Genomic DNA, 7729 nt, shown 5'->3' with positions numbered 1-7729 from the left:
ATAAGTTTAACATGACAGCAAATGTACAACGTTTCGACAAGGGTTTTTCATCAACATCATCATCAGATGATGACAAAACCTTGTCGAAACGTTGTACATTTGCTGTCATGTTAAACTTATATTAAAGTTTTTCTTCATTACCCATTTAAGCCGTCTCCAGCCATTATTAGTCTCAAAGTGGGTTCCTCGTCATCGAATTTATCAAGTTTGGCAAGTACATAGCAGATGGGTTTTAAATTATGATAACGCAAACTTCCCAGTACTTTTTGGTGCCAAAACTACAGAAATATAGTTTTTGTAAAAAAATTGCTTAAAATATAGGAGGTTTTGGCACATCAAATACTGCAATTCAGAAAGTTAAATAAATGGTATATGGTTATGTGTGTACATTTTGGGCATATATACATACAAGTAACAAAAGCAACAGTATGTTTAACATCAATGAAACAAAATGGCCTATACCACCCTTATAGTCATCACATGCCAACCTTTTCTTACAAAATCAGAAGGGTCTAAATAATTTTACAGTACAAAAAGATTTGCACATTTCCACTTTGATGAAACATAAATCTTCAGTTTTTTTTCTCCAAGTTTGACAGTAGATGCACTTGGTTTAACAGTAAACATAACTTTTGTCTGCTTACTATTAACTTTGCTTTTATGGCCTTTAACATTTGTGTGATAAAGTAAAGAGGACTTTCCAGCATTATCCACACTCAACTGGCAGCAGCAAAGGCTACAGTATGCTGTATACTAGTCATTGCACCAATCTCTGATTTTGCTCTTGTTAGCATCCAATGCTTCCAACCACTGGATTTTTAAAGTAGTCTTCCCACCTGGCATTTTAGTCTACTAATCTACTAACATCTATGAAGGAAATGGAGTTCATCATGCTATCTGAAAATGAAAAGCAAGGTTAATATTCACATATCTAATACTGAATATTCCTTCAGTATGGAATATGTTCCATATACAAGAAATTTCTTTAGACACATCATTATATTTGATTTGATAAATATGTTCCTGAAACAGTTCATGGGTTGAATAAATTTACTGATCACTGTAGAAAACTAGTTTGTTAAATATATGTAGTGCCTGTAGAAATAACTTTTAATTTATGAATAATGTAATGACTACCGCATGCATCTACATTTTGCTATAGCTAATATACAAGACAATTTGATACAATTGTTTTTTGTTTTATATTAAGGATATCATGTCACCTACACCAGCAGAACACCACTGCCCTACTCTCAACTGAATAGTTTTATAATCATTTCTATACTTTGTTTGCATTTTATTAACCCATTCAGAAGGATGCCTTCATAGTCCTTCACCCCAGCGGCTTGGAACTCGAAAGTGATAAGGACTCTCGATCTGCACTAAAAGAAAAGGGGGGAAAATGCAGTGGAGAATCTGGAGGAACAACAACACCTGAGACAGTACAATGGGTAACCACAAAACTATACTTTTAAAAGCAAACAATATTGATTTATTCAATATGAGGTATGGCAGGGATGGGCAGCTATTCCCTTCTGCTTTACACATGTAGTACATGAGTGAGTACGATCCAGGAAGGACAAATTTATGAAGCAATTCTATCGCAAGGATAAACCTATAAGCGATCTTGTGGAACACCTCATCTGTGCAATGCTTGGCCATGGAATTATATTACGCAGGTCGACATAGCTTTACAGTGCAGATTTGAGCATTTAAAGAATACCTGGTCAGGTACCACTCACCACAGAGCAAGATCCAGTAAAAAGGTAACTTACCCAGTCACAGTCACATTAAAGAGTGAATGATGGCAACAGGTGGATGACGGTACCCCGATAAAGAAGAAACAGCTACCCTAAACAGAGAATTGAAGATAAATATACGAGCTGTAGTCCCAGTGCTCGACAGATGAAATACCTCTAACTGATGGCAGGGTAGACATGCAGGGAAAAGGAAGGTGCATGATAGGAGTGAAGAACCAGGAAATAAAAATGGGAAGAATGAGACAAGGAAGAAAAGGCCAATCAAATCACAATCTAAACCCAATGGGTAAGGGAGGAGGAGAAAAAATCACAGACAAAGATCTGGAAGAAGGGGAGGAAATGTAGGAACTGGATTTAATGGAAAGAAGCATTAAAAACAATGAAGAAACCCACAACATGTACTGGCCAGAGAAGGTCATCTGCATCCCACTGAGAAGAAACGTCGAAGATGGTAAGAAACGAAAAAGTCGAAAGAAATATACCACATGAGCCACTAAAATGTAGGTTAATAAAATCGATCCAGTCAAACTACACAAGAGGAAGAGTGTGAACTAAAGCACCTTGGACTGGTGGAAGTGTTCAGGTTTGAAGAAAATAAGACCTTTAAACTGGAGACCATTATCCTGAAGCCTCCTACTGATAAAGCCATACTCCCCACCTTTGGAGATGAGCATCAGAGAAGAAAAACAATCCAGAAAAGGGGGAGGAAGCTGTAAATCCAAACTTCAATATATTTGAACTATCAACACATATAGATGAAGGAAGGAAGAAAATGAAGAGGAAAACCCAAAGTAAAGTAACTGAAAACACCTACAAATGCATTCGAGGATGAGAATGATTTTCCTGATGATTTGTTTGTTTGTAATTAAGCACAAACTACACAATGGGCTGTCTGTGCTCTGCCCCCCATAGATATCGAAACCCGGTTTCTAGCATTGTAAGTCCAAAGACACACTGCATTGCCACTATGTTTAAAAATACACACCCCAAAGAGACTAGAATGTGTGAAATGTAACAGGAAAAACATATTCAACTGGAAAATCCAACTATCCAAGGCAACTATGGAAGGAGTAGAAACGTATGATAAGATTACCCCCTTTTGATAGGAACTAACCGAAGACAGACATCCAATGAATGCTGTTGGTCAAATCCCCCAAATGTGTAAGTCGGGTAAAATGCACACCACCCCACAAAAGGCATAGAACCAAAACAAGTCTAAAGGTCAAGGCATGAAACTGGTACCTAATCAAGTGGTGAAACAAACTGAAGATAAGAATGTATACCATGGGCATACTCAGTCCTACAGAAACAGCTTATCCAAATGCGATCAAAGACAACATATGAAAACAGGGAAGACCCAGGAAGTGATTGAGGTGGAACCAATTGATCCAGAACCCCAATCAGCATCGAACACACAAGATGAACGAAGAAAACCCACTGATGAGACAGGTAAAGGATGGGCAGGTGCCGAACACATAAAATGAATAAAGATAATAATATCTAAGAATGAAACAAAAGAGCAACTAGAAAATGAATAAAGATAATAATATCTAAGAATGAAACAAAAGAGCAACTAAAAAAAATTGAATATAGCATCACAGGTACCCCATGTGATGCTAAATGTACAGGAGTAGTCCCAGAAAACAGTCTGATGGAGAAAAAGAACTGACTGTAAGATCCAACTAGCATTGGATGTTAAACAAACAGCAGTGTCTCACCATAGAAGATCCTAAAAGCAAAGAATCTACGTGTGGAGGGAATGACCTGAAGATGACAAAAACCGTAATGTGATGGGAAGGAGGATGAGGTATCGCACGAAAATCCCTAAATATATGTGGAACACCAAAGAAATGAGATGGAAGGCAAACATTAACTGTAGGAGTGTCAATCAAGTAAATGAAGCTAAGAAAATAACTAGGTAGGGGATAAAATGAATAGGATTAACAGCAATGCAACTAACATAAATCAGCAAGAAAATTTGCCTGATGGTAAGCTAAGGCAAAAAGAATTAAAGCCTGCATAGGGTGAGGCTTGCAAGTACCCAATCTCAAAAGAGACAAAAAGAACAACATGAAACAATATCACAAGAAGGGGTATATGCAAACAAACGTGCTGAAAAAAATAACTTAATTAGGCCTGGCACATTCTGCAGTAGAGGTCTGGAAGGCACTCCATGAGAAAGTGGAGGAAAACTGACAAAATCTAGGTTGCCTGAAAATGGGTTCAGCCATTATAGGAGGAAAGCGAGCAATATTGGGAGAAGGTAGGGTGGGCCCCCGGCCACCACAAACAAAATCAATGGTAAGAAGTAAAAAATTATAAAATAAAACATAATTAAAGGCAAGAAGTTTTAAAGTATAAATTAAATGAAATTAATGGGAAAAAGAATAAACTATGAAAATAGATGAAAATTAAATAGTCGATACAGTGTAAAGATTTCCCCACAAACCAAGTGAATAGGAAGAGGAAAAAAGAGAAATAATAACAAAAATGAAACAGACATGGTTATATAAAATTAAGGAAGTGTGTAGTGACAATAACCTATGTATAAGACATGATGTATGGAAGAAAAAACAATATAGTATAATTAATGATAGATATAATAGTAGGATAAATTACAAGTAATCATAAAATAACAAACAGTTTGGTAAGCCTAAGCGAATTGGTATCGTTGAAAAAATACAATTAAGACTAATGGCTAACCTCAACTTGACTATGAGTACTAACTCTTTCAGCATGGGCTCAGTCCCTGTGACTGACCTCGTACTCATTTTGTGCTTGTTATAGTTTTCATGCTATAACTTTTAAATTAGAAAGCATGTGTTAATGAAATTTGGCAGATTATCAGTAAACATTATAATGCTTTCATACACAAAATATTAAAATTCTTTTATTAAGTCTTGAGGTTTGTAAAGCAATGTTTTTCTCATGCTTTTTTTTTTCTTTTTTGCATGTTTCCAATCCAACATTCAAAGTAATTTTCATTTTAAGATTAAAAATACTTTTATACATCAGAAAATTTTCACATGCCATTTCAAGTATTGTGTTCAGTCTTCGTCTCATTACCATAGGAAGGACAATGAATTGATGTAAAGGGTTCAGATAAGAGTTAATAGAATGGTGCCTGGGATGGAGGCGTTGTCATAGGAGGAGAGGTTGAGATCTTCCAAATTGTTTTCTCTTGAAAAAAGAAGAATTAGGAGGGATCTGATTGAGGTGATTAAGATTGTAAAGGGAATTGATAGTGTTGATGCATCATCTTTTTTATACTTAAAAAGGAGAATAGTAAGACTAGTGGATGCAAATATAAATTTTAGCAGGGTATGAGTTATCTTCAGCTAAGAACAGTTTTATTTTTCTAACATGGTGGTTGGCCTTTAGAATGGGTTGCCTTTGGATGTTGTGGAGGCAGTAAATTTAAGTAAGATTAAGAGAAAACTTCACAACTACATGAATCATAAGGTTGGCTTTAAGATTTTTTTTAATTTATAATAGTTTAGTTTAGAGGATGCGACATCAGAGCTGGACCAATAGATCCCTTGTTGTCCCTAAATATCATGTTATGTTATATCTTATATGAATACCTAAATGAGATTTAGCTCAATACATAGCAAATTGAACTTTCTTTTCATTCTAAAGCCTAGCTGGATTGTTTTCATATAATTGATTTGTCTTAATCAAAATCTTTCATCAATTAGTATGTAAAATCATCTAATGACCTAATCAATCAATATTAGTGTTCTAAAGCTTGTCTTTCCCAAAATAAGGTATCAGGACTCACTTTTTAACAGATAACTCTCCATCATGACCATTAGAATTTTAATTTTCCAAGATAATTAAAAAAAAATAGATGCATTTATTCTTCTGTATAAAATATACCATGTGTGGCATGCTAGTGATCATTAATATCAAATATACCTGCACTCCATTACTAACAAACATACATTACCAAAGCATAACCATTTTGAATTTGAACACATAGTTAGGAAATGACAGAATTCTAACTGATATGAGCATATATATTACATACAGAAAAAGTTATATGCTATAACAAAAACAGACATTTCACTCATCTTATTTATTGTTATATGTTGGCTTGATTAATTTCTACTTACTTAGATGGTATACCTCGTTGTCACTAGCTTGCAGCACAGATTTTCTCAAAAAGAACATAAATAGTCACCAGAAGCACAGTCTCAGAATTATCATAAGTGCATGTCACATTCTGGAAATAAAGTACTAAAATGAAACTAACGAGAACAAAACAAAAAACCTCAAATAGTTATCATAAAAACGAGAATTTATTTCACAGAGAATATATATCAACCTTGGTATGGAGAATCTGAAGAGAGGTTGGGGTAAATCAAAATCAAATATTGTAATACAAAAAAGGGAAAGTATATATATTCATGTAAACAATCTGTTCAAAAACAAATATACTTACAACTTACAAGTCCTGAAAAAATGGTAAAATTGTTTTCCTATGCAGTTCAATCTCAATCACTTAATAATAATTCAAAGTTATAAAACAGAAACTTTCTAAGAAAGAAGCAAATCAGCTGGCTGCAACATTTATCACACTATTTAAGTTATAGCCTGAAATAATATGCAAGGAAGATTACCATGAACTTGATGAAAGTGTTCTACCCTTTTTGAACTTGACATGTATTGTGATTTATTGATTATGAATAAAAACTATATGACAAAGATTTAATATCAAAACCACAAAATACATTTTACTACGTAATTATAATTTATATGATTGATTGCACAATGTTATGATAAATACCGATGCTAATTAGTAAACGACATTTTAGAACAATAAAAAATAATAATGAAAATTTGAAAAAGCAACATGTTTGTAAAGTAAAAACACTACTTAAGTCTACTGAATAATTGGTAAACTTATATTACTATTAGGCCTAACTTTTTCTAACTAACATTGAAGTAACACCACCAATGTATCATGATCAACAGACAACTAAGACATGTATAAACTATAAATAATTTATTATTTACAATAAGTATATCTAATTTGCAATCTAATTATTTAAGCTTATCTTCTTTACTAAGTGCTGGTTTAACTTAAGTTTTACTTTAAATTGCGATATGTAGGAAAATAATTTTTAAACTGGAATGTAACAACTAAAATAACTTTTAAACAATCCTTTTCTAAAACCATGGTCGGTCTACTGTCAAAGTACCAACTTGGAAAATGCATCTTGAATCAGTCAGTAACACTAAAACAACTCCTATAGGTAGCACTAGGGTAATACTAATGTGTTGTTGTAATTGCTTTGTAGCATGACTAGCAATTCTAATTAATCTCAACATCAGTAATTAAAAAACAGTAAAGTTAGATGCGCTTTAAATGGGTGAGAGTATACTTCTTAAAAGAAATAAAAAGTATATACTATTGTGTTTCACTTTTTATGTAAAATAGAAACGTCGAGAAGGAAATTAAATATATTCACTTCCTTTTCTTTTTTGCGCATTATATTTTATTATGTAAACAAACAATCAAAAACATCATAAAATATATTGTTATTAGTTATATTTTTGCTGTTGTCATTTGTTTGTTTGCTAGGTGGGTCTGCGGGTCATAATGATGACGTGTTGATCAGATAGGTCTAGAACACGTTCAAAATACCATGAGTCATAATGTAAAATTATCTAAGTTACTCGAAGGTAGTGTTACGTATTTCCTTATTTGTTTGTTTCCGCTAGAAATTCTTTCCAAGGATCTTCAGCGATACAAGTCCTTTCTTGATTAAACCAGTTTATTCTTCCTAGATACACAGTAGTTCCACAATCAGTACGTTTCTCGTCACCTTAAACTCAATAATTTTTATAATACACGGTATAAATCACAACGATTCACAATCTCGATAATTTCGCTCTCGACGAGTACAAAACACACACTTTATTCCCACTGCTAGCTTTCTCTGTCAAGCTTATATACTAAAGAA

At 33.6% G+C, this 7729-nt stretch overlaps 1 protein-coding gene across 6 annotated transcripts in view; it reads right to left on the bottom strand.

Moving 5' to 3' along the window:
- LOC106456856 overlaps positions 1–7149 on the bottom strand; it is a 76488-nt gene extending 69339 nt beyond the window's left edge. For 2 of the 6 annotated variants that reach the window (XM_022382645.1, XM_022382643.1), the window contains exons 1-2: positions 6383–6958; positions 5876–5985 (exon numbers count right to left, since the gene is read on the bottom strand). The gene's annotated coding sequence lies outside the window, so the exon portion shown is untranslated. The other 4 variants (XM_022382646.1, XM_022382644.1, XM_022382642.1 and 1 more) reach the window with 4 other exon arrangements.
- Positions 7150–7729: the final 580 nt, after the last annotated feature.

Source organism: Limulus polyphemus, unplaced genomic scaffold (genome assembly GCF_000517525.1).
Source record: "Limulus polyphemus unplaced genomic scaffold, Limulus_polyphemus-2.1.2 Scaffold266, whole genome shotgun sequence".
In the NCBI taxonomy this organism is placed as follows: domain Eukaryota; kingdom Metazoa; phylum Arthropoda; class Merostomata; order Xiphosura; family Limulidae; genus Limulus; species Limulus polyphemus.
Note: the sequence above shows the minus strand (reverse complement) of the source record. Positions and strands in the feature narration are given on the sequence as shown.